Here is a 20,974-nt window from a genome sequence, read left to right on the forward strand (position 1 = left end):
GGGTTTGGTTCAGGAGAAATGCGAATACAGCTATCTCCTGAAGAACGCGTTACCTATTGAGTTGCACCCAGCGCTTTTTCTCGGCGGGGTTTCAACCAGTCGGTCTGATTTTTTGCATGTGAGTAGTGCCAATGGAGAACTAGTCACTCGCAGAAAATAAGAGCGCCTCGTTGAAAACCCACCGAGACAAAGCGGTGGGTAGAACTCAGTGGGTAACGCGTTCTTCGGGGGGAAAGCTGTATTTTTTTGCTTTTTAATAAACAATGAGAAAGAAGCTCCACCAAGTTGAGAATTTTATGCCCAATTAGGAAAAAGGAAAATGAAGTCTTGCGACGAATGCTGATGACGGCATTTACACAGCTTGCTGAACAGCGCTGTTTATGGGTGTTTTGCCACCAGCGAGAACTTCGCTTGATCCTGGGTCAAAATTAAATATTCGATGCATAGGTCACTAATAATTACGTTCCTAGACAAAATTCAGATAATCGTCATGACAGCAGTAAGTCTCTTTTCTTCATTAATAGTGTTTTCAATAATGAAATGTCATGATTACCTGGATTTGACAAATAACGTAAATAGTTACATTGTATGCATCGAACAGTATGATGACAGTGAAAGTGCATTTTTGAAAGTCCTTCGTATAAAGATTTAATTACTCATGGAACTGCTGGCAACCAGGGTTGCTTCCACTCACTTGCTATAAAAAAATGATTTCCTGAATTTTGAAATCATTAGATGTTATAATGATGTTTTGTACTTGTTAGATACAAGAACAGGTTAAAAGGCAAGTCTTTGCCTCATAAAACCTGTCAATTTCGCTACCAGAGTGTTACTATAAGCGATTTTATGATTCGTGAGCGTTCACTCAGAGTGAGCGCTCGCGAGTCGTAAAATCGCTGATTGTGACAATCTGAAAGCGAATTTGACAGGTTTAATGTGTTAAACACTTGCTTTTCAACCTCTTCTTGTATTTAACAAGTACAAAATATAATTATAACATCTAATGATTTCAAAATTCAGAAAGTCATGTTTTTATAGCAAGTGAGTGGAAGCAAGCCTGCTGGCAACCCGTTGCGACTTTCTCGTGGTGATTATTTTTTCTTTAATTTTGAAGTCATTCATGCACACTGTGTCGAAACACAGCATGACACACTTTTCGGCACATTGATAAGTATGTCACGAAATATATTATTTAAAACGGCAGTACTTTTGAGCGCTGAAGTTATTCTAATCGATTTACCCGTTGCTAAGGTGTGTTTACTCCAAAGTGAAAAATGTAGTCTGTGCCTAGGGGCACTAACGGAAGATTGACGTAGGACCACGGTTGGTCAGTACAATTGTTTTTGCGCTTAGTTCTTTTATGTTTTTAAAATCTATAAACTTAAAACTCTTTAAATATTTCAAATGTTGGCCGGTTATGTGAAAAAGGACCGCTTCAACATACGAAATGGAATTGCTACCATTGCATTGCGTTTCTAACGGAGTAATTCGTAGATTGCATACTGGTAGGTAACTGTCATGTATCTACTTTATCGTTCATATTCTGATTGCTTAAGGAAAAGTATTTGCGAGTGGATAGCTCTCCAATCAAAATTCAGAACAGGAAAAGCATGACAATCACCACTGCTGGCCACGCCCATCTTCTCCATAACGGGGAAAGGAAGGATATTGTTGATGTAACACCTACTTAACGGGAGGCCAGCAACCCACCAACGCGTATTGTAGGAGATGGGTCAGGATTCGCATTAGCAGGCGATGCGACCATAATTTAGTAATTGATTTGTTTTAGGAGGAGCTTGGGAGTAAATCCACGATCTTGCACTCAGTAAGCAAAAGCGGCAGCCTCCGAGCTAGTCGAGCTCCTCAGTTTAAATTTTAGGACCTTATTCGGTAATGTTGGTGGATTATAGTTTTACGTGATTAAATGCATGGGTAAAGCAAAATTGTGGTCCCTAGGAATCAAGATGCAAAAAATAGGTTTTCCCATACAAATTTCAAACGCAATGCGGAAAGCCACCCAATCGTCCCTAAATTTTGCACAGTTGTTTTGGACCCCAAATGGAACCTAAAAAACATTGTTCTGAAAAAAATGATCATGATGACAAAACCTCATATTGGTAAATCAAAATCAGTATCCTTGCGGTGATAGATGCAGCGTGAGTAAATATAAGAATGAGAGAAAAAGAGATACAGGAAGAAAACGAGAGAGTGAAATAAAGATAAAACTTATTACAGTAAACTCGTTCTAAATAGATATTTACGATCAACGAGTTAGGAAAAAATTTAGAACTACGGTTATAAATTTTGGAATTTTGCATGGGATATGTGGTTAAAGTGGCCTGGACAACGAGTGAGGGAAAATATCGCGTTAAAGAGAATGAGATTTTTTTTATCTAGTTCGTTTATTTTGGAGGCTCAATCACGATAGCTTTATGGAGCCGATAATTATTTTTGTCCATTGTTTGCAACAAAATTCTCTTAATATTATGTCTAGTAGGAGTTGGGCCGAATACTCGCGGCTTACCCGAGGTTAGAGGGGTACATTGTCGAAGGATAGGATCATGAGGGGAGTTTGTATCGCCAGTATGAACGGTATTCGGAGAGAATGAGACTTGATCTGACTAACTGCTCACGAACTGATTTTTTACGAATACATATTTACCACATTGTCGTTACTAATTCTTGTTTCGACTTATATTACCATTGTAATGATTGAGTCTTAAATGACAGGGCCTCATTGGGAAGTCGAAAAAAAGTGTTTTTCAAATGAACGATTGAATGAAAACAGTAGTTTTGACTTGGTTCCATAATGTGCATCCAGTTAACAGGAAGGAAGCATCACTCAGATGATGAGCACCTCAATCTCAACAACAATTAACTTTTTTTACATAGGACTACGTCTGTGATTTCTATATGGGTGTACACTTTGTGAAAACCGAAAATGGAACATGTAACAAAATTATGAAAGATTTTAAACATTAATAACTCAGCTGCCCCTGGACCAATTTCAATATTTTTATCACCAATCGATCAGAAATATATCTACGCATCTGTTAAATTTAAAATTTTATAATTTTTCAAAATGTCACAATTGAAAATTGCACGAATGTGCCACTGCTGCTATGATAATTAAAATTATCACCGATTTCACTAACGCAGATTTTCAAAGTCGAATTCCATCCGTTCTCACTAAACGGTGTGTTAGCACAGGGACATCGACTGATTGAACGGTTGAATTGGCAACCCGGCCGTCTGAACATCACGACACGAGCGGTGAGTAAACGCGCGACAAACTCTCTGTGTCGAAACGTCAGTCTGCAGGAACGAAAAAGAAAGAATTGAACCAGATACACGCGGGTGAAAAATTACTATAGAAAGTTAAATTAGTTAATCTTACTTACATCTAGCTTTAATCTAAATAGTTAATACGTGAAGGTAAATTTGATGGACTTAGTGAAACCTAAAAACTTAAACAAGAATTACATCTACTTAGGATTATACAGCAAGCGGTTGAATACTGGCCAGAAAGACCATTCGAACGAAAATCGCCACTGAATTGTAAGTTCTATTCTAACCTAAAAACAACTTGTAAAACTAAACCAAAATCAAATAATAGATTTGAAGCACACACACAAAATTAAATATATAAGCTGTTCGGATATCAGTGCGGGCCTTTCACTTCTCAGCGCATCACTTCACTTCTCACAATAATTCATCAAGCAGTTGCCGATTCCCGCTAGAGATCCGGAGATGGTACAGCACGGCGATTGTGCAGCATGCGACAATCCAGATGCCGATGAAAATTATGTGCAGTGCGATGGGTGTGATCTGTGGTGGCACTTTTCGTGTGCTGGTGTGACGGAGTCCGTCAGTGACCGAGCGTGGATGTGTTCGAACTGCACTGCATCACCACCACCGAATCCACCCCCACCAGCAAACATCTCTTCGTGCAGCTGTACAACCAACGTACAACGCAATCTCACCCTGTTGAAGCAACGCCAGGAGCTTGAACGACAACGAATGGAGCATGAACTGCAGAAGAAATTCTTGGACGAGCAGTTGGAACTGATGGACAAGGTGATCGAATCCCGGAGCCGGGTAAGCAATCACGAACGACGAGAAAGAGTTTCCGATTGGATTAGCAATCATCCGGAGCCAGAAGACGGCGCGGCGGGTGAACAATCGAATCCGCCAGCAGTCGCTCAGCCCGCGGATGTAAACAATCACGAGATTGTGGAGACTTTACGCGATCTCGAGAAGCAGCTTGAGCGCTGCCAACTACAATCAGTTCCAACCAGTCAGCAAATGGAGGAGCTTCGACGTGAACTGCAGCAGTGCAAAAGGTAGCTTGGATTAGACCCAACCGATTGGAACATCAGCCCAACGATCGGTCAGATGAATTCCCCGATTCTATTTGGCGATGTACAGCAAGGTAACTAGCAGCCTAGGAACCTTGGTGCCTACCCGAAAACGCATGCCAATGAGGTTGGCGGTGCAGGTAAGAGCAATGTTAACGATAGTGGTTTCCCCAATAAAATGTACGATGGTAATGTCCCTCATAAGTCCTTCGCGATCCCTTTCGAAACGGTTCCCATTGTTACCAGGGAACAACGGTTTAATTCTCGCGATTTCGGGCAAAATACTCTCGATAGTCGCCAACAGCAACGCATCCCCTTCGCCAACAACGAACAGCAGCGTGAACCCTTCGTGTGCACAACGAATAGGAACGTACAGTCTACGTCGTTGGAGGAGTGGTATCATCGGCAGCAGCAGCAGCGATTGAACGCTAACCAGAACGGTCCGTCACCGCATTAGCTTGCCGCACGTCAATCGTTGGCGCGCGATCTGCCACAGTTTTCGGGTGATCCCGCGAATTGGCCTATGTTCATCTCCAACTACGAGTATACGACGGCGTCGTGTGGGTACACGCACGGGGAGAACATGCTCCGACTACAACGGTGCCTCAAAGGAACCGCTCTCGAGACGGTGCGCAGTAGGTTGGTATTGCCTATTGCGGTACCGCAGGTAATCGAGGCACTTCGTATGCGATATGGACGCCCGGAGCTGTTGATTAACGCGTTACTGGAAAAGGTACGGAAGATTCCCGCTCCAAAGTCGGATAAGTTGGAAGGGCTGATCGAATATGGTATGGTAGTGCAAGCCCTTTGTGACCATATCGAAGCAGCCAACGAACATGCACACCTGTCGAATCCGATGATTCTTCAGGAACTTATCGGAAAGCTACCAGCCGACCAGAAGCTTATGTGGGCCGGGTACAAGCGAAGTCTCGGCGTGGTGAATCTGAAGACATTCAGCAGATACATGGAGAACGTCGTCGGTGATGCATCTAGTGTGGTGCTGTTTGAACCGGAGTCTAGTAGGAGCAAGGATAAACAAAAGCCGAGAGGGTACGTTAATTTCCACACCGGGAACACCGTTGATGATCAGCCGTTGGTAGCAAGCAAGCGAATCGAATGCATCTTCTGCAGTAAGGTGGGGCATCGGTTGCGCGAGTGCTCGGGGTTCAAGATTTTGAATGTCGACGATCTCTGGCGAAAAGTTAGAGCTTTGTCGCTTTGTCAAATTTGTCTATTCAGTCACGGAAAGCGGTCGTGTAGAAGCAACAACCGTTGCAATATCGATGGCTGTCAGTATCGCCATCATCCGTTGCTGCATTCAACAAGGCGAACTGCAGCAGCTACTGCGCCAACAGAACAGGCAGAGAGTCATACTCATCAGTACCTCGGATCACGCGTTCTGTTTCGGATCGTGCCTGTTACGCTTTATGGGCAAACTGGTGAGGTGAATACGTATGCTTTCTTGGACGAAGGATCATCGCTGACTCTGATGATATTGCAGACAACTCGGAGTAAATGGAACTACTCAGCCATTGTGCTTACAATGGACGGGTAATACGTTGAGAATCGAAGAAAAGTCGAAAGTTATCACCATCACTGTCGGTGGAGCAGGTTCGCAGAAACGGTTCAAGATGTCGAACGTTCGTACCGTGTCTAATCTGAACCTTCCCAGCCAGACCTTCCAATTGGGGGAAGCCGTGAAGCAGTTCGACTATCTCAAGCAGCTACCGATACAGAGCTACAAGAACGCCGTACCTAAGCTGCTGATAGGACTTGACAATCTACAATTAGCTGTTCCATTGAAGTCGAGGGAAGGTAACGGAAATGGACCAGTTGCGGTAAAGACCAGACTCGGATGGTGCGTCTACGGTAAGCAACAGCCTGGATCGAAAAGTGAATTCAGTTTCCACGTTTGCGAGTGCACGACGAATAAGGAACTGCATGATACTGTCAAGCAGTTCTACGATCTCGAGGAAGTGGGAGCAGGAAATGTCACCTTACGATCTAAAGAAGAACAGCGAGCACTGGATTTGCTGGAGCAGACGACGGTTCGTGTCGGTGAGCGATTTGAAACTGGACTGCTGTGGAAAGATGACGATGTGGAGCTGTCAGATAGCTACACGATGGCACTTCGCAGGCTGGAATGCCTGGAAAAGAGGATGTCACGGGATCCAGCGTTGAAAGAGAACGTTTTCCGGCAGATGCAAGAGTTCATAAGCAAGGGATACATTCATAAAGCCACAACGGACGAACTCGAAGATGCGAATCCTCGCATAATCTGGTACCTCCCTGTGGGGGTTGTGACCAACTCGAAGAAACCAGGGAAAATACGCATCGTTTGGGACACTGCTGCCAAGGTGGACGGAGTTTCGCTAAACGGCATGCTGCTAAAAGGGCCGGACCAGTTGGTGTCGCTGTTAGGAGTATTGTTCCACTTCCGGCAGTTCAAGATTGCGGTGTGCTCTGACGTGAAGGAAATGTTCTTGCAGATTCTGATGCGTGCGGCTGACAAGCATTCGCAGCGAATCCTGTGGCGTTTGGATCCAAGTCAGGACCCGGAAATATGCCAGGAGATTCAAAGCTTGTCGAAGCCTATGAAACTAATGCTCTGCCCGACAACAACTCAGCAGCACGAGACTCCTTGAACTGCGTCTCAGAGTCGGCGCACTACTGGGCAAACTGGAGGGGCTAAGCGGATGAAAAGGCACTTAAGCTTTCAATTAAACTGAAACACAACGCGGATCAATTTAAACACTGTATTTCTCCAATTACCGATTTTGTGGATTGTGTGGTGTTGTGTTCGATTTTCTTGGCACATACCCTTGTGTGGTGTATAGAGTTGGTGTAAAATAATAATGATAAAAAAAATGAAAATTAAGTCATTAATGAAACGCGTAATTTGAGTAAACCCAAATTAGCGTGAATGTAAATAAAATCTAACTATCATTGCTTTGTGAGGGCAAATCCCGAGACAACTAGCAGTGCTGTGTAAAATAGGGAACATTCTTTTGGTATAAATATGAGCTAACTTCATCATTCAGTATCTGCCGTTCAGGCGTTCGGACGTGTTTTTTTTTTTTTTTTTTTTTTTTTTTTTTTTTTTTTTCGCTAGTTCGGAAAATTTTTCGCGCGCTTCGGAAGGAGATGGACGTTGACGAGACGCCGCCCGACGCGGGTGGTTTCTCTACGGGCGCCAAGCCCAAGAGGAAGAAAACCGAAACCAAGCCTATCGTTGACGAGGACAAGTTGAAGCAGCAGTTGCTGAACAGCAACACATTCATCACGCTGCAGCAAAAATCCCAAACCACCACGGATCAGTCGACCACGGTGGTTTCCCCTCCGGGTGTCAAAACACCGGTAGTCACCACCCCGGTGGTTACAAATCCGGTGGTTTCCAAGCCGGAAAATCCCGCCGGAAAGGGAAAGCTACCGCCGCTGGTGGTCAAGAACATCGATTTCGCAACTCTCGTCGATAAGATGCACACGTGTGATGCCAGGCCGACGTACAAAATCACCCGATTTGGCACCAAAATCAACTGCACCTCCGCAGAGGAGTTCAACAAGGTGGAAAAGCATCTGAAGCGGTGTGGACTTGAGTACTACACACACGACAAACCAAATGAACGACCCTACCGGGTAGTGCTTCGTGGTCTTCCGCTGGTCGATCCAAAGGAGCTGCTGGGGCGCCTGAAGAACGAACACAATCTCACCGCCCAGGCGGCTCACATCATCAAGAGGAAGGGAGATTGTGCAGCCCTGGATGAGTCCTTCTATTTGGTGCACTTCGCCAAGGGGTACACCAACCTCAAGCAGCTGAGAGAGGTGAAACACATCGCGCATATCATCGTGCGGTGGGAAGCATACCGCAACAAACGGGCCGATGTAACGCAGTGCATGAATTGCCTCTACCACGGCCATGGAACCCGAAACTGTCACCTGAAGAGCAGGTGTAACAACTGTGGTGAAACCCACGCTTCAGAAACGTGTCCGACTAAGGACGCACCAGCGAAACGTTGTGCCAACTGCGGTGGCGCTCACTCGGCTACAGACCGTAGCTGCCCCAAACGTGCCGAATACATCCGGATTCGGCAACAAGCAACAACCACGCACCAGCCGGGACGGAAGGAAGTCAAAAAGGTTCCTGCGCCTGCTCCGAACCCAAAGGATTTTCCTCCGCTGCCGCCCAGGCCAAAACCCGACGATGACCCACAGTCTGCCGGGAATAAACAACCTCGTATCGATCCTCGCACCAGAGCCGGTGCGCAAACCACAACGGATTCCTCTTCCGAGGAAAGCGAAGACAAGCTCTACAGTTCTGCCGAGCTGTGGGCCATCTTTAGCGAGTTCTGCGATCGTTTGAAGCAGTGCAAGAAAGGTACTGACCAGGTTAAGGTCATTGGTGAATTGCTCTGCAAATATGGGGTCAACTGAGCCCCGCAGCATGCGAATTGCCAATTGGAATGCTCGCTCAATAAGAGCGAGAAAGATAGAGTTGGGCAACTTCCTTGCTCAACAAAACATCGACGTAGGAGTTATCACCGAAACCCGGCTCAACCCAAAAACAAATTTCTCCCTCCCTGCTCACACGATGATCCGGCTAGATCGCCCCAACTCAACCGGCGGCGGAGTAGCTGTCATCGTAAAACATGGCATCCGCTATGAGATCGTACCACATCCGAAAACAACAATCATCGAAGCAATCGGCGTAAAAATACATGCTGTTGATGGAGACATCGTGCTGTTTGCCGTCTACGTACCGAGGCAGTGTGCAGACAGTAATGGAACAGCAAAACTCTTCGCGGAAGATCTCCAAAAGCTCACCGACAATAGAACCGGCTTTGTGGTAGCCGGTGATCTCAACGCCCGCCACACCTTATGGCGAAATCACAACTGTAACAAAAATGGCACCCTCCTTGCAAACCACCTCAGCTCAGGTACGTGTGACATTCATTTTCCAGACGAACCAACGTTCCTCTCCCCAGCCGGAGTAACATCCACCTTGGACGTGTTCCTATCCGACCTGGCACTCTTGAAACCAGTCACCCATCATGAATTGAGCTCCGACCACTACCCGGTGGTGTGTGAACTGGATTTCAACCCAACAACAGCACCGGTATCGATGAGACGAGACTATCATCGCGTTAACTGGGTGGCATTCAGTCGCCTGGTGGACTCACGACTTCCCGAAGATATGGATCTGCCATCCATCGAAGCCATCGACACTCAGCTGGAAGCTTTCGAAGACATTGTACACGCTGCAGAAGAGGCTACTATCCGTTGGGCACCGGTGAGACAACAATTCACCACGATTGACGTCTACACCCGGCAATTGATCCAGCAACGAAACACCGTCAGACGGCAATTCCAACGGACCGGATGCCTTCTGAAAAAAACAAGAAGTCTCCCACCTCAACAGCCAGATTGGGGACCGGATGGCGAAGATCAGAAACGAGCAGTTCTCAAGCAGCATCGAACATATGAGCGACCACTCAAGGCCGTTCTGGAAGGTGGCCAAGGTCCTAAAGAAAAAACCAGCAAAAGTTCCACCACTGAAAGACGACACCGGAGGCATCCTGGTATCCCCATCGGAGAAGGCCAACGCCATCGCTAGCAAACTCATCGAAGCGCACAACATCGGTGCAGGCATGGTGAGTCCCCACGAAGCTGCGGTGCAACGTACCATCAATCAGCTCAACGAACAAGTCGACGATGTGCCGTTCGACGGTCAAGTAACCGAGGATGAGGTGCGTGCAGCAGTGAAGCGCGGCAAAAACATGAAGGCCCCCGGCAACGACGCTATCTTCAACCTGGTTCTGAAGAAGCTCTCCAGCAAGGCGTTCCGTTTCCTGGCAGCAATCTTTACCAGATGCTTCCAGCTAAACTATTTCCCGACCAGATGGAAGACAGGGAAGGTCATCCCTATCCCAAAACCGGGGAAGGACCCAACTGCCCCATCGAGCTACAGGCCGATCACGTTGCTATCAGCAGTCAGCAAGATCTTCGAACGGCTCATTCTCCAACGTCTGATGGAACACATCGAAGAGCATCATGTCATCGTGCCGGAGCAGTTCGGCTTTCGGAAGGGACATTCAACCGTCCACCAACTGGTCCGAGTGGAGAACACCATCGAACGGAACAAGGCACTCTCCACCAACACGGCTATGGTACTCCTGGATGTGGAAAAGGCCTTCGACAACGTCTGGCACGACGGGCTAGTCCACAAGCTGGTGCAAGCGAACTTCCCGGCCTACCTCGCGAGAATGGTAAGAAATTATCTCACAAACAGAACATTTCGAGTACATCTTCCAGGTGCTGCTTCGGAACTCCAAGAGGTTCCAGCGGGTGTACCTCAGGGCAGCCTTTTGGGCCCCATCCTATACAACATCTACACCTCCGATGTTCCACAACTCCCTGCTGGATGCAGCCTCGCGCTGTATGCAGATGACAGTGCCAGCATGGCCAACGGTAGATCCCCAAACATCTATCGGTATCGGCTTCAGCATGGCGTAACGGCGTACGTCTCGTACCTGACCAGCTGGAAGATCAAAGTGAACGAAACCAAGAGTCAAGCCATCCTCTTCCGACATAGACCAGCATCAAGACTACTACCTCCAGCCGACTGCCTCATCCGAGTGAACGGCCGGCCTGTGGAGTGGGCAAACGAAGTCAACTACCTCGGAGTCACCATCGATGACAAGCGAATCTGTCGTACCCACACCGACAACCTCAAGAACAGATGCATCGCGCTATCGAGATCGTTGTACCCGTTGATAGCACGACGGTCTAGGCTGTCGCAACGGAACAAGCTAGCAGTTTTCAACATGATCATCGCTCCGGTGGTCAACTATGCCATGCCGGTGTGGGGTACGTGTGCTGAGACCCACAAGAAGAAGCTACAAGTGGTCCAAAACCGGCTGCTGAGGACAATACTGGATGCCCCGTTCGGCACGAGGATACGTGATCTACATCGAACCGCAGGATGCAAGACGGTACAGGAGCGAATCGATGAATCGTTTGAAAATTTCAACGAGAGTGCTACACTCTCGGAGCATCCGCTCATCCGAGCGCTGGTAAACTAGGGTATGCAATATTAGGTAAGTAGGTTAATGAGTATCCAAACACACAATTATTCCCAAAGAAAAACAAACACATACATCACTGATGTAAAATGAATGTTAACTAAAGGTTGAAAAAGTTAAACTTAAATCACTTAACTAAATATCATGTACAAATAACAAAAAGATTAAAATAAATGAACATTTAAACAAAACAAGCTCGCAGAAGGCATTCTTGTGACGAACGTTGAAGGCGACGGACGAGCCGCAGCAGCAGGAACAGCAGGAATAGCAGCAGTGGCAGTGGAAGCTTAGCAGCCGAGATTCATGTAGCCGTGACCGAGGCTGGAAACCGCGGTCCGGTCACGACACCTTGATGACGATGGCGACTACGACGACTGCAGACCAGCGAGCGTTCGCTGTGGTTCCGGAAAGATCCTTAAAGGCCGATCTTGTCGGCAAGATGGCGGTACCACCACTCGGTGAAATTCCGGTACAATTCCGACAATGGCGGACGAAGCGAGGCTGACCGAACGTCGGCTGTAGTGCGATGGCGGGTTGGTTTTACCGGGGCTGGTATAGCGGTTTGTGGAGATGGCTCCGATGCACAGGCGCTTCCTTCTGACGAAGCCGGTCGACGACGGCAAGGCCCTCTGTCGAACCGGGAAGGGAAATTCTCCTTGGTGTTTAGGGCCTTCAGCCTGAGAACGATGTCCTTTACGGTTAGATCAAGGTAACTAAATGTCACCTAGACCGTAGCGTGCAATGGCAGTCTTTGACTCGCCAACAAGAAAACCATTTGTTTGGTTGAAAAGAAAGGTCCTGAATCAGCTGAATTGGTGATTTACACTTCACCTTGATTCACTACTTGCACTGTATTCTGTTAAAATGTATTCCACATACACTTCTGGTCTACACGCTCGCCTGAGATAAAATGAACAATGGCCGTTCTCTAAGCATCGCAGAACCCTTCAGCTCATCACCCGTGACTCCGTGTCACCATTTTGCCGCGGCCATGCGCGCCTTATTCAGCAGTCGGCCGTTAAGCATGGCCGTATCGTCTACCCAGTGGGTTTCACCGCAAGTGTTACACAAATTTATTTGAATGCTCGATCACATGGTGCATATTTAAAATATTGTATTGAACCTTTGTAACAGAACGGTTACACCTATCATATCAAAACCTTTTTTTTAATACCTAAAATTTATTTTGAACAAAATTTTACCGAATTTTTGTTTATAGAAATTCTTATTTCATTTGTTTTTAATATTCATGTACTCTCTTTTTTACGAAATGACTGTCTAGGAAGGATCTCAATTTTATCGTAATCAGAATTATAACAATTGATCTAATTTCGTTGGCTTTTATCAACATTTATATTTAAAGAACTTATGCTTACAACCTGTATTTGTAAGTTGCGGCTTACCTGCCAGCCTTCTCGAGTTTTTATTTAACCATTGTTTAACAAAATAACATAAAAGCAACAGGCCCCCCTAGACCCCCTCCAGATAAATTTTCTAGCTACGCCAATGGTTCTAAGTTATTCTCAGGCTCTGAACCATTTGATGGATTATTTTAACTTTTGGTTAAAATTTGACAGATGGAAAGATATCGATTAACCCTGCTATCCGAGCGCGGTTACTTCTGACAGACAAGAAGTTAAATTTTGACAACCTTGGCTAAGTTCTTCTCGAAAACCGGTCGATCGACAGCACAGGGATTTTCGACATAGAAAATAACTTTCGAAATGACACTTTTAACCACGAGTTAAATTTAACTCGGCAAATGGTTCTCAGCCTCAGTGATCGTGTTATACATAAGGAAAAATTTAAATAGTGTTTCCAAGCAAGGGCCTGACACGCCGTCTTCTTTTTGTAGCCAGCATAAAAACGTGATCACATATCAACCTAAGCGGGCCCAGAGCGTGGGCCCGCAATTATGCTCGCTATGGCTACTTGGTATTAAAAGAGATAGGGTTTCCAGGCTAAAAATGATTTCAAGTTATGAACGTATAACTATAACTAAACCATTTGTTACATGCGCTTTTATGAAAAATTAGTCCTGGAAAATAGACAATATTTTAATGGAAAATGTCACTTTGGGTAGCAACCATGAAATTCATACAAAGATTCCTAGCACTAAGGGAACGACATGTACAAAGTTTCATTTAAATCGGATCCCTTAATAGTATAATGACAGTCAAAGAGCATCTTTGAGAGTCCTTCACATAAAGATTTAATTACTCATGGAACTGCTGGCATCATCCACCCACCGTTGCGACTTTCGCGAGGCGACAATTTCACCTAATGCACTCAACTTGTTTGCTTCCTCCGTACCGAGAAAGGACCCTTGGAATGCGTTCCGAGAAATGAACTTGAGAGTGTAATCTTATTTAATTCAATCGAGAGTTCAACCGTGCCAGACTATACCTCCGAGGATGACGATTTAATCTTCACCGTCAGACGAGAGACAGAGGCAAGTTGTTTTCCTGCTAATGAGATACCACGATTCGAAAGCTTTTACTTTTTTCATTCTCTCTCTCTCTCTCTCTCTCTGTTTACATCGAAACGAATTATCATGATGCTTTTGCATTTCTTTGACGCCAGAAACGTGTCCTTGTTTTTCCGTCCCAAATGGATTCTGGTAAAAAATGTTGATTTTCCACCGTGATTTGCATGATATCATCGTCCGTTCATATTGCGTGTTCCAGATTTGGTTAATCCACAGACAAACAGAAAAAAAAACTCTCGCGAGCTATTCACGCCAAGTCTCAAACAATGTTGCATACAAGTTCGAAAGAATGTATTGAAACGTCAAAGTGATCCTCACCACAGGGATTCACGAAACTAAAAATATTTTAAACGAACATTGAAATTGAATGCGTGCACGACGATTGAGGAGAAAGAATTACATGTGTTTGTCTGTGGTTAATCTGCAAATGTATATTCCACCGTCGGACGACAAGCGTAGAAATCCCATTCGTTCGGAACGGCACGCTCCACTAACCTTTTACACAGACAGAAGACGACTAAAATAACCTTTTGGAAGTAAAGAGACACATTCTCATTGCACGGGGAAATCTCACCTCCGCGTTCGCAGTAATCGGATTTGTCAGATCCAATGTGTGTCTCGTCAGCATTGTGCTCGGCTTCATGATGTCCTTTTTTCCGTTCCTTGCCGGGGATGTCCTCCCGGGGCTGAACCGTTAGACTGGCTCGGAAATTGCGATGGGATTTCTGGATGGTATAGAATATGACGTATTCATTCGGATTCTCTAATCCGTCTAATGGTCCCATCCCCACTCTCCGATTTCAACTCTCGAAGGTTAATCTGATTCACATTTTTCACAACCGGTTACCGGTAACTCGAACTGCAAGGACTTGCTTCCCTGCTGGGAACAGTACAGTACAACGGCTTCAATGTGGCTCCTCTCGTCAATGCTTCCTGCCCAGCCAGCCGGTAAGACGTCTTAAATTGGTTTTACACCCTTCTGGTCGGTCTTGCCGGCGGATGGCGATAATCATATTCCGAGCGCGTGGAGGCCGGAAATCGCCTTGGCAAATCTCGCGAGACGGACGGAGCGGCTCATCATCGTCATCATCATGGGCTTGATGTGATTTTCCGTTCAGCATCGCGTTGCTATGTTGATTTTCGGTTTTATTATGGGTAAGGATCGGATTATTTGACTGAAGTGCCTCAAGTGGTCCTCGTGGGAGATATTTGGAAGCGAACGGAATGAAAAAAAAGGTTTGGCAGGTGGAATCCGATTGACTCTCATTGCGCTTAACCGTTTCAGTCCCAAGTTTTTCGGGGACCAATTTTAAGGAAATTTTTTGGTGTGATCTAGGGCGTCCAAATTATTTTGAAGTTTTGATCGTGAAATGTTCAGGTTTGAGAAACGAATAGGAAATTGTAACGCTCATACAGCTCAATCACATGAAATGCAAAACACCGTAAACAAGGCAAAATATGTTATTCAAAGCATCCTGGAGAATTGACCTTAAAGTTCTAAATCCTGAATAAAATATTGCTCTAGGTTCCAACTGCATAAACGAATCCGTAGAGCTTCTTGGGACCTCATATCATCATGAGAAATGTATAAGTGTGTTAACAAAATATCTTGGGATCTCCAAATCAATCTGCAGTTCAGATCATGATGTTCTATAGACTCAACACGGTATTCTCTCATGACCCGTCTTTTTATAAACCCTAGTTGATGTAAGGACAACATATCCTGCAGTATATATATGATGATCTACGCCCCCAACAAATTCTTGTACAATGTCGTGAGTTATTATATAAAATCGAAGAGCTTCGAGGGACAGTTTTGGCGACGAGGATTGCGAATACGAATCCGGATCCTGTTCCTGCTGCTGCTGGTGGATATCTGCCACCGAATTTCCACATTGATGCGTACGACCGGAAGAAAACACGCTGGTCTATATGGGTAGAAAGACTCGAAACCGCTTTCACCATTTACGCAGTAGTTAACGAGAACCTACGTCGGAACCTGCTGCTCCATTTGATAGGGCCGGAAACATACGAGACATTGTGCGACAAGATTGCGCCGGACAATCCCTGGACCAAAACCTATCCAGTGATCGTAGACACCCTCGAGCAGCATTTCAACCCAAGGCCGCTGGAAATTAGCGAAAACTTTCGCTTCAAGTGCCGTCGTCAGGGAGACAAGAATGCCACTTCCCCGGACGAGACCATCGACGAATGCCTTGTGGCTCTTCGTCGTATTGCTGTTACCTGCAATTTCGGTAGCTATCTGAACACAGCGCTGAGGAACCAGGTAGTGTTCGGCTTGAAGCGGAATGATATTCGAGGACGTCTTCTAGAACGAAGGGACCTGACAATGAACGATGCGAGGAACATTGCTGTCAGCATAGAGCTATCACAGAAGGGTGGAGCAGAAATTGCTGGCACAATTTCGAAATCAGAAGTAAACGCCGTTCAACACCTACGAGGTAAGGTTTTCAATAGGAAAGTGGTCCAACTGCTGGCAAATCCGCGGGAGCAAAATACTGCTATCGGTGCGGGGACAAATCGCACCTAGCTAAGGCATGCAAACATCAAAATACCGTGTGCTCGTACTGCAACATTAAAGGGCACCTTGAGGGGATTTGTATGAAGAAGGCTTCCGCGGGCAAAACCCATGCCGGAGGCTCAGGAACGAAACCCAGTGCAGGTAAAACAATCTACATTGAACAGCGTAGTGATATTAAGGGAAATGTTGGTGATACGAATGAGTTTACGTTCGGTGAGATTTGCACACTAAACACAACGTCGGTTGATACGAAGTTGTGGCTGGTGCTCACGGTAAACGGTGTTGCAATTCGGTTCGAGATCGACACGGGAAGCCCCGTTAGCATCATCAGTTCGCAGTTTTTCCGTAAGCATTTCGAAGAGGTCCAGTTGCGGAAGTGTTCGTTGAATCTCGATAGTTATTGTGAAACCGACATTCGTGTATTGGGAGTCCTTGATGCAGACGTCGAGTACCGTGGAATACTAATTAACTTACCGTTGTACGTGGTGGATTCTTCGAAGCATCCACTCCTGGGCAGAGATTGGTTGAAAGTATTGAACATAAACTGGAACGTCATCTTAAAGAAGCCGGATAAAGTGAACGTAATCGATCGTGCGATTGGTTATTGTAATACCGATGAGTGCCTGAAACAGATTTTCGTGAAGTATGTGACGGTTTTCGAGGATTCCATCGGGAAAATTTTGACAGTGCAGGCGTAGCTACATTTGAATCCGAATGTTCAAGCAGTATTCTTGAAAGCCCGGAAGATTCCGTTTAACATTCGGGCCATAGTGGACAAAGAACTGAATAAATTGGAATCCGAATGAGTGCTTACGAAAGTGGACTACAGTAGCTGGACAACACCGATCGTGCTGGTAAAAAAAGCTGACACTAGTCGGACTCGTTAACTATTACGGTCGCTTCTACGAAAATCTCAGTACTTTGCTGTATCCGCTGAATAATCTCCTAAAGAACGAAGTGGAGTTCAACTTGACCAAGAACTGTGAAAGGTCATTCCAAACTGTGAAGGAACGAATGCAGAAGGACAACTGCCTGGTACACTACTCTTCTGATCTGTCACTTGTTTTAGCAACCGACGCCTCGCCGTACGGTGTGGGAGCTGTGCTGAGTCATATATTTCCGGACGGTATCGAGCGTCCCATACAATTTGCATCGCAGACTCTGAATCGTACTCAGCAACGGTACATGCAGATAGACAAGGAAGCGTATGCAATCGTATTTGAAGTGAAGAAATTCTTCCAATACCTCTACGGTCGGATATTTGTTCTGATTACAGACAATCAAGCAATTTCGAAGATATTTAGCGAGAGTAAGGGCCTCCCAGTGATGTCTGCACTTCGAATGCAGCATTACGTTACGTATCTACAGTCTTTCGACTACGAAATTCGATTCCGTAAGTCGGCGGACCATGCCAATGCTGATGCCCTATCCCGAATGTCACTGTAGCGTATGGATCCTGAAAACGTGATCGAGGAATTCGACGTCGTAGAAATCAATCAAATAGATACATTGCCGTTGACTGCAGCTGAACTTTCTGAAGCAACAGCCGCGGATAAGTCTGTGAGTACACTAATCCAAGGACTGAAACATGGACAAATCATCGATGGAAAATACAGATTTGGAATCGACTTGTCTGAGTTTTCCTTGCAGAAGGGATGTCTTCTTCGTGGGATTCGTGTATACGTGCCGGCAGAACTTCGCAAGCGGGTGTTAACAGAGCTGCATTCTACACAATTCGGAGTATCCAGAACAAAATCACTTGCAAGGGGCTACTGCTGGTGGAACGGTATGGACAAGGAATTCGAGGAGATTATCGTAAACTGCGCCGAATGTCAATCTGTTCGACCTGTGCCGCCTAAAGTTCAACCACACTACTGGGAACCTGCTACTGAGCCGTTCCAACGTGTCCATGCGGATTTTGCTGGTCCGTTTATGGACTGCTATTTCTTCATTCTGGTTGATGCCTACACGAAATGGCCGGAAATCAGGGTGTGCAGATCGATCACAGCAGAGAATACGGAAAGCATGTGTCGAGACATTTTCAGCACCTTTGGCATTCCAACAGTATTCGTCACCGATCATGGGGTGCAGTTCACAGCAGAGTCTTTCCAGTTGTTCCTGAAACGAAACGGCATTGTCCACAAAATGGGAGCTCCGTACCATCCTGCGACAAACGGACAAGTGGAACGCTACGTACAAACATTCAAACAAAAACTGAAAGCCCTGCAGTGCCCAAGATCGAAAGTGAACGAATATTTTGATGACGTACAGGAAGATGATACATCCAGCGACCGGCCAATCTCCTTCTATGATGATGTTTGGCCGGCAGGTTCGTTCGCGACTTGATCTGATGCTGCCGAGGAGTTACGAAGATTTGCCTTCAACTTCAGCAGTGCGTGAGTTAGCAAATGGAGACCGAGTTCACGTACGGGATTTTCTCTCCAGGAAGTTTGGAAGAGTGATTTCGAAGCTCGGGACGCTGCGCTACGCAGTGAAGCTTGACGATGGAAGGATCTGGAAAGACACATCGATCATATCGTTGGAGTTGGCGCGGACTTGATGTCACCGACAAGCAAACAAACTGCAGTGTACGAACCACATCGTTTTGAACATGATTCGACACCAACGGAGGTGGTGCCTTTGACCGATGCATCATCTGCTCAAGACCGGAACACTGCTGGTATCGATCCGGTAGTTCTTGGTCCAACCGTTTCGATGAATGGAAGCCCACAATCAACAGGTAACCCGAACCAACCGGAGGTATTGCAGAGTGGTTTAACCTCAAACCAAGAGTATAAAGAAGTAGATTCGCCCCTACGGCGTTCCACGAAGACAATTCGAGCTCCACAAAGACTAAATCTTAAATTTTTTGCATTGTATCCCAGTAAGCAAATATTCACAAGGGGGAGAGATTTATACCTACCATTTCATATCATTGAATCCAAAAATGTCCTCACCTTAAAACATATACACATCTTGTTGAGTATTAAATAAACAACGGAGAAAGTAAAACGTGTTTCAACTCGTCTCGAAATAAAGTTCGCGATTTACTTTTCCGCCATCGTAATTCCTGGGATTCCGCACCGTTACGAAAGGAACATAATATGTATAAGGAATATATATTTAGGTCAATTGCAGTTCCACCCTTTTAACCAGTAAAGGGTGCCCACCTCAAATTGCATCACGGAAAAAACGCTGTAGAAAATTACTCATTGGGTATTTTCTCTTGAGTATTGAGTAGTTTAGAGTGTATTATTTACACTGTATTTTTATCGCCGTCAGTTTTTCGAAAGGCAACGCCGTGAATTGATTTTGCGTAAGCACCTGGAAAATCCTCAACTCTCTCATCGGGACATCGGAAAACAACTCGGAATCGTGCAGTCAACGGTGAGTCGTGTGATTAAACGTTACTACAAAACTCTGCGCATCGAACGGAAGGAGTAATGCGGTCAGAATGGATGTTCTATTAGTGATCAGAATCACAAGCGTGTCGTGAAAGCGTTTAAGCGGAATCCCAATGCTTCGGTCAGGGATGTGGCCAAAAACTTGAATCTGTCCAAGTCTTTCGTTCAGAGAGCCAAGGGCCGGGAGGGACTGCTTACGTACAAGGTGCAGAAGGCTCCAAATCATGACGAACGGCAAAATACGGTGGGAAAGTCACGGGCCCGGAAACTGTACACCCAGATGCTAAGGAAGCCTCATTGTCTCATCATGGATGATGAGACTTACGTGAAGGCGGACTTCCGGCAGCTTCCGGGGCTACTGTTGTTGTGACTACTGGGAATGTAAACGGGGAAATCTACCTCAAGGAGTGTCTACAAAAGCGTCCTCTGTTGAAGCAACACGAGGACCCTACGATCTTCTGGCAGGATCTAGCTTCGTGCCACTATTAAAATGTTTTCCTGGAGTGGTACGAAGCATGAACATGAACCTCCCCAACGCTTCGGAACTAAGGCCCATCGAAAAATACTGGGCTATTATGAAACAGGCACTACAGAAGCATCCCAAGGAGGTCAAATCTGAGGAAGACATGAAGAAAAAGTGGGTTTCCGTACAGAAGAAGCTGCTAAGTTAAGCGTAACCCGAGCAGGAGAAAATAACTAATGAATACCTAATTCTGATCTGATACCAAAATTTGGCATTGATCAGCATGACATAAGAGGTAAAATACCATATATATTACATGTAAAATACTTTGTAAATACCAAAAGTTGATATTTGGATACCAAAAGAATACCTGGGTGGTATTGTTTTGGTATTGCATTATCATAGTTTGGTATTGGAATGGTATTGTGGGAACATTTTTTTTTATATTTTACCTCTTATGTCAGGCTCATCCATACCAATTTAAGGTATCGATATATTCGTTCCTGCTTGGGAAGGTGCGAGCGTACGGTTATGGTATTGAAGTTGAATGAAATAAATATGCCAAAAGCTTACGAATGGGTTATAGTTCATTATCTGAAAGTTTGAAAAGGATAGGTCAACCAGGTAATTTCCTACAGCT

At 45.5% G+C, this 20,974-nt stretch overlaps 1 protein-coding gene across 1 annotated transcript in view; it reads right to left on the reverse strand.

Moving 5' to 3' along the window:
- Positions 1-20,974, reverse strand: part of LOC135704081 (serine/threonine-protein kinase 32A) — a 440,753-nt gene that overhangs the window by 21,415 nt on the left and 398,364 nt on the right. The gene's annotated exons all lie outside the window — the stretch shown is intronic.

This window comes from Ochlerotatus camptorhynchus, unplaced genomic scaffold (genome assembly GCF_037179485.1).
Source record: "Ochlerotatus camptorhynchus isolate MF236.1 unplaced genomic scaffold, CSIRO-AGI_Acam_v1.1 ptg000230l, whole genome shotgun sequence".
In the NCBI taxonomy this organism is placed as follows: domain Eukaryota; kingdom Metazoa; phylum Arthropoda; class Insecta; order Diptera; family Culicidae; genus Ochlerotatus; species Ochlerotatus camptorhynchus.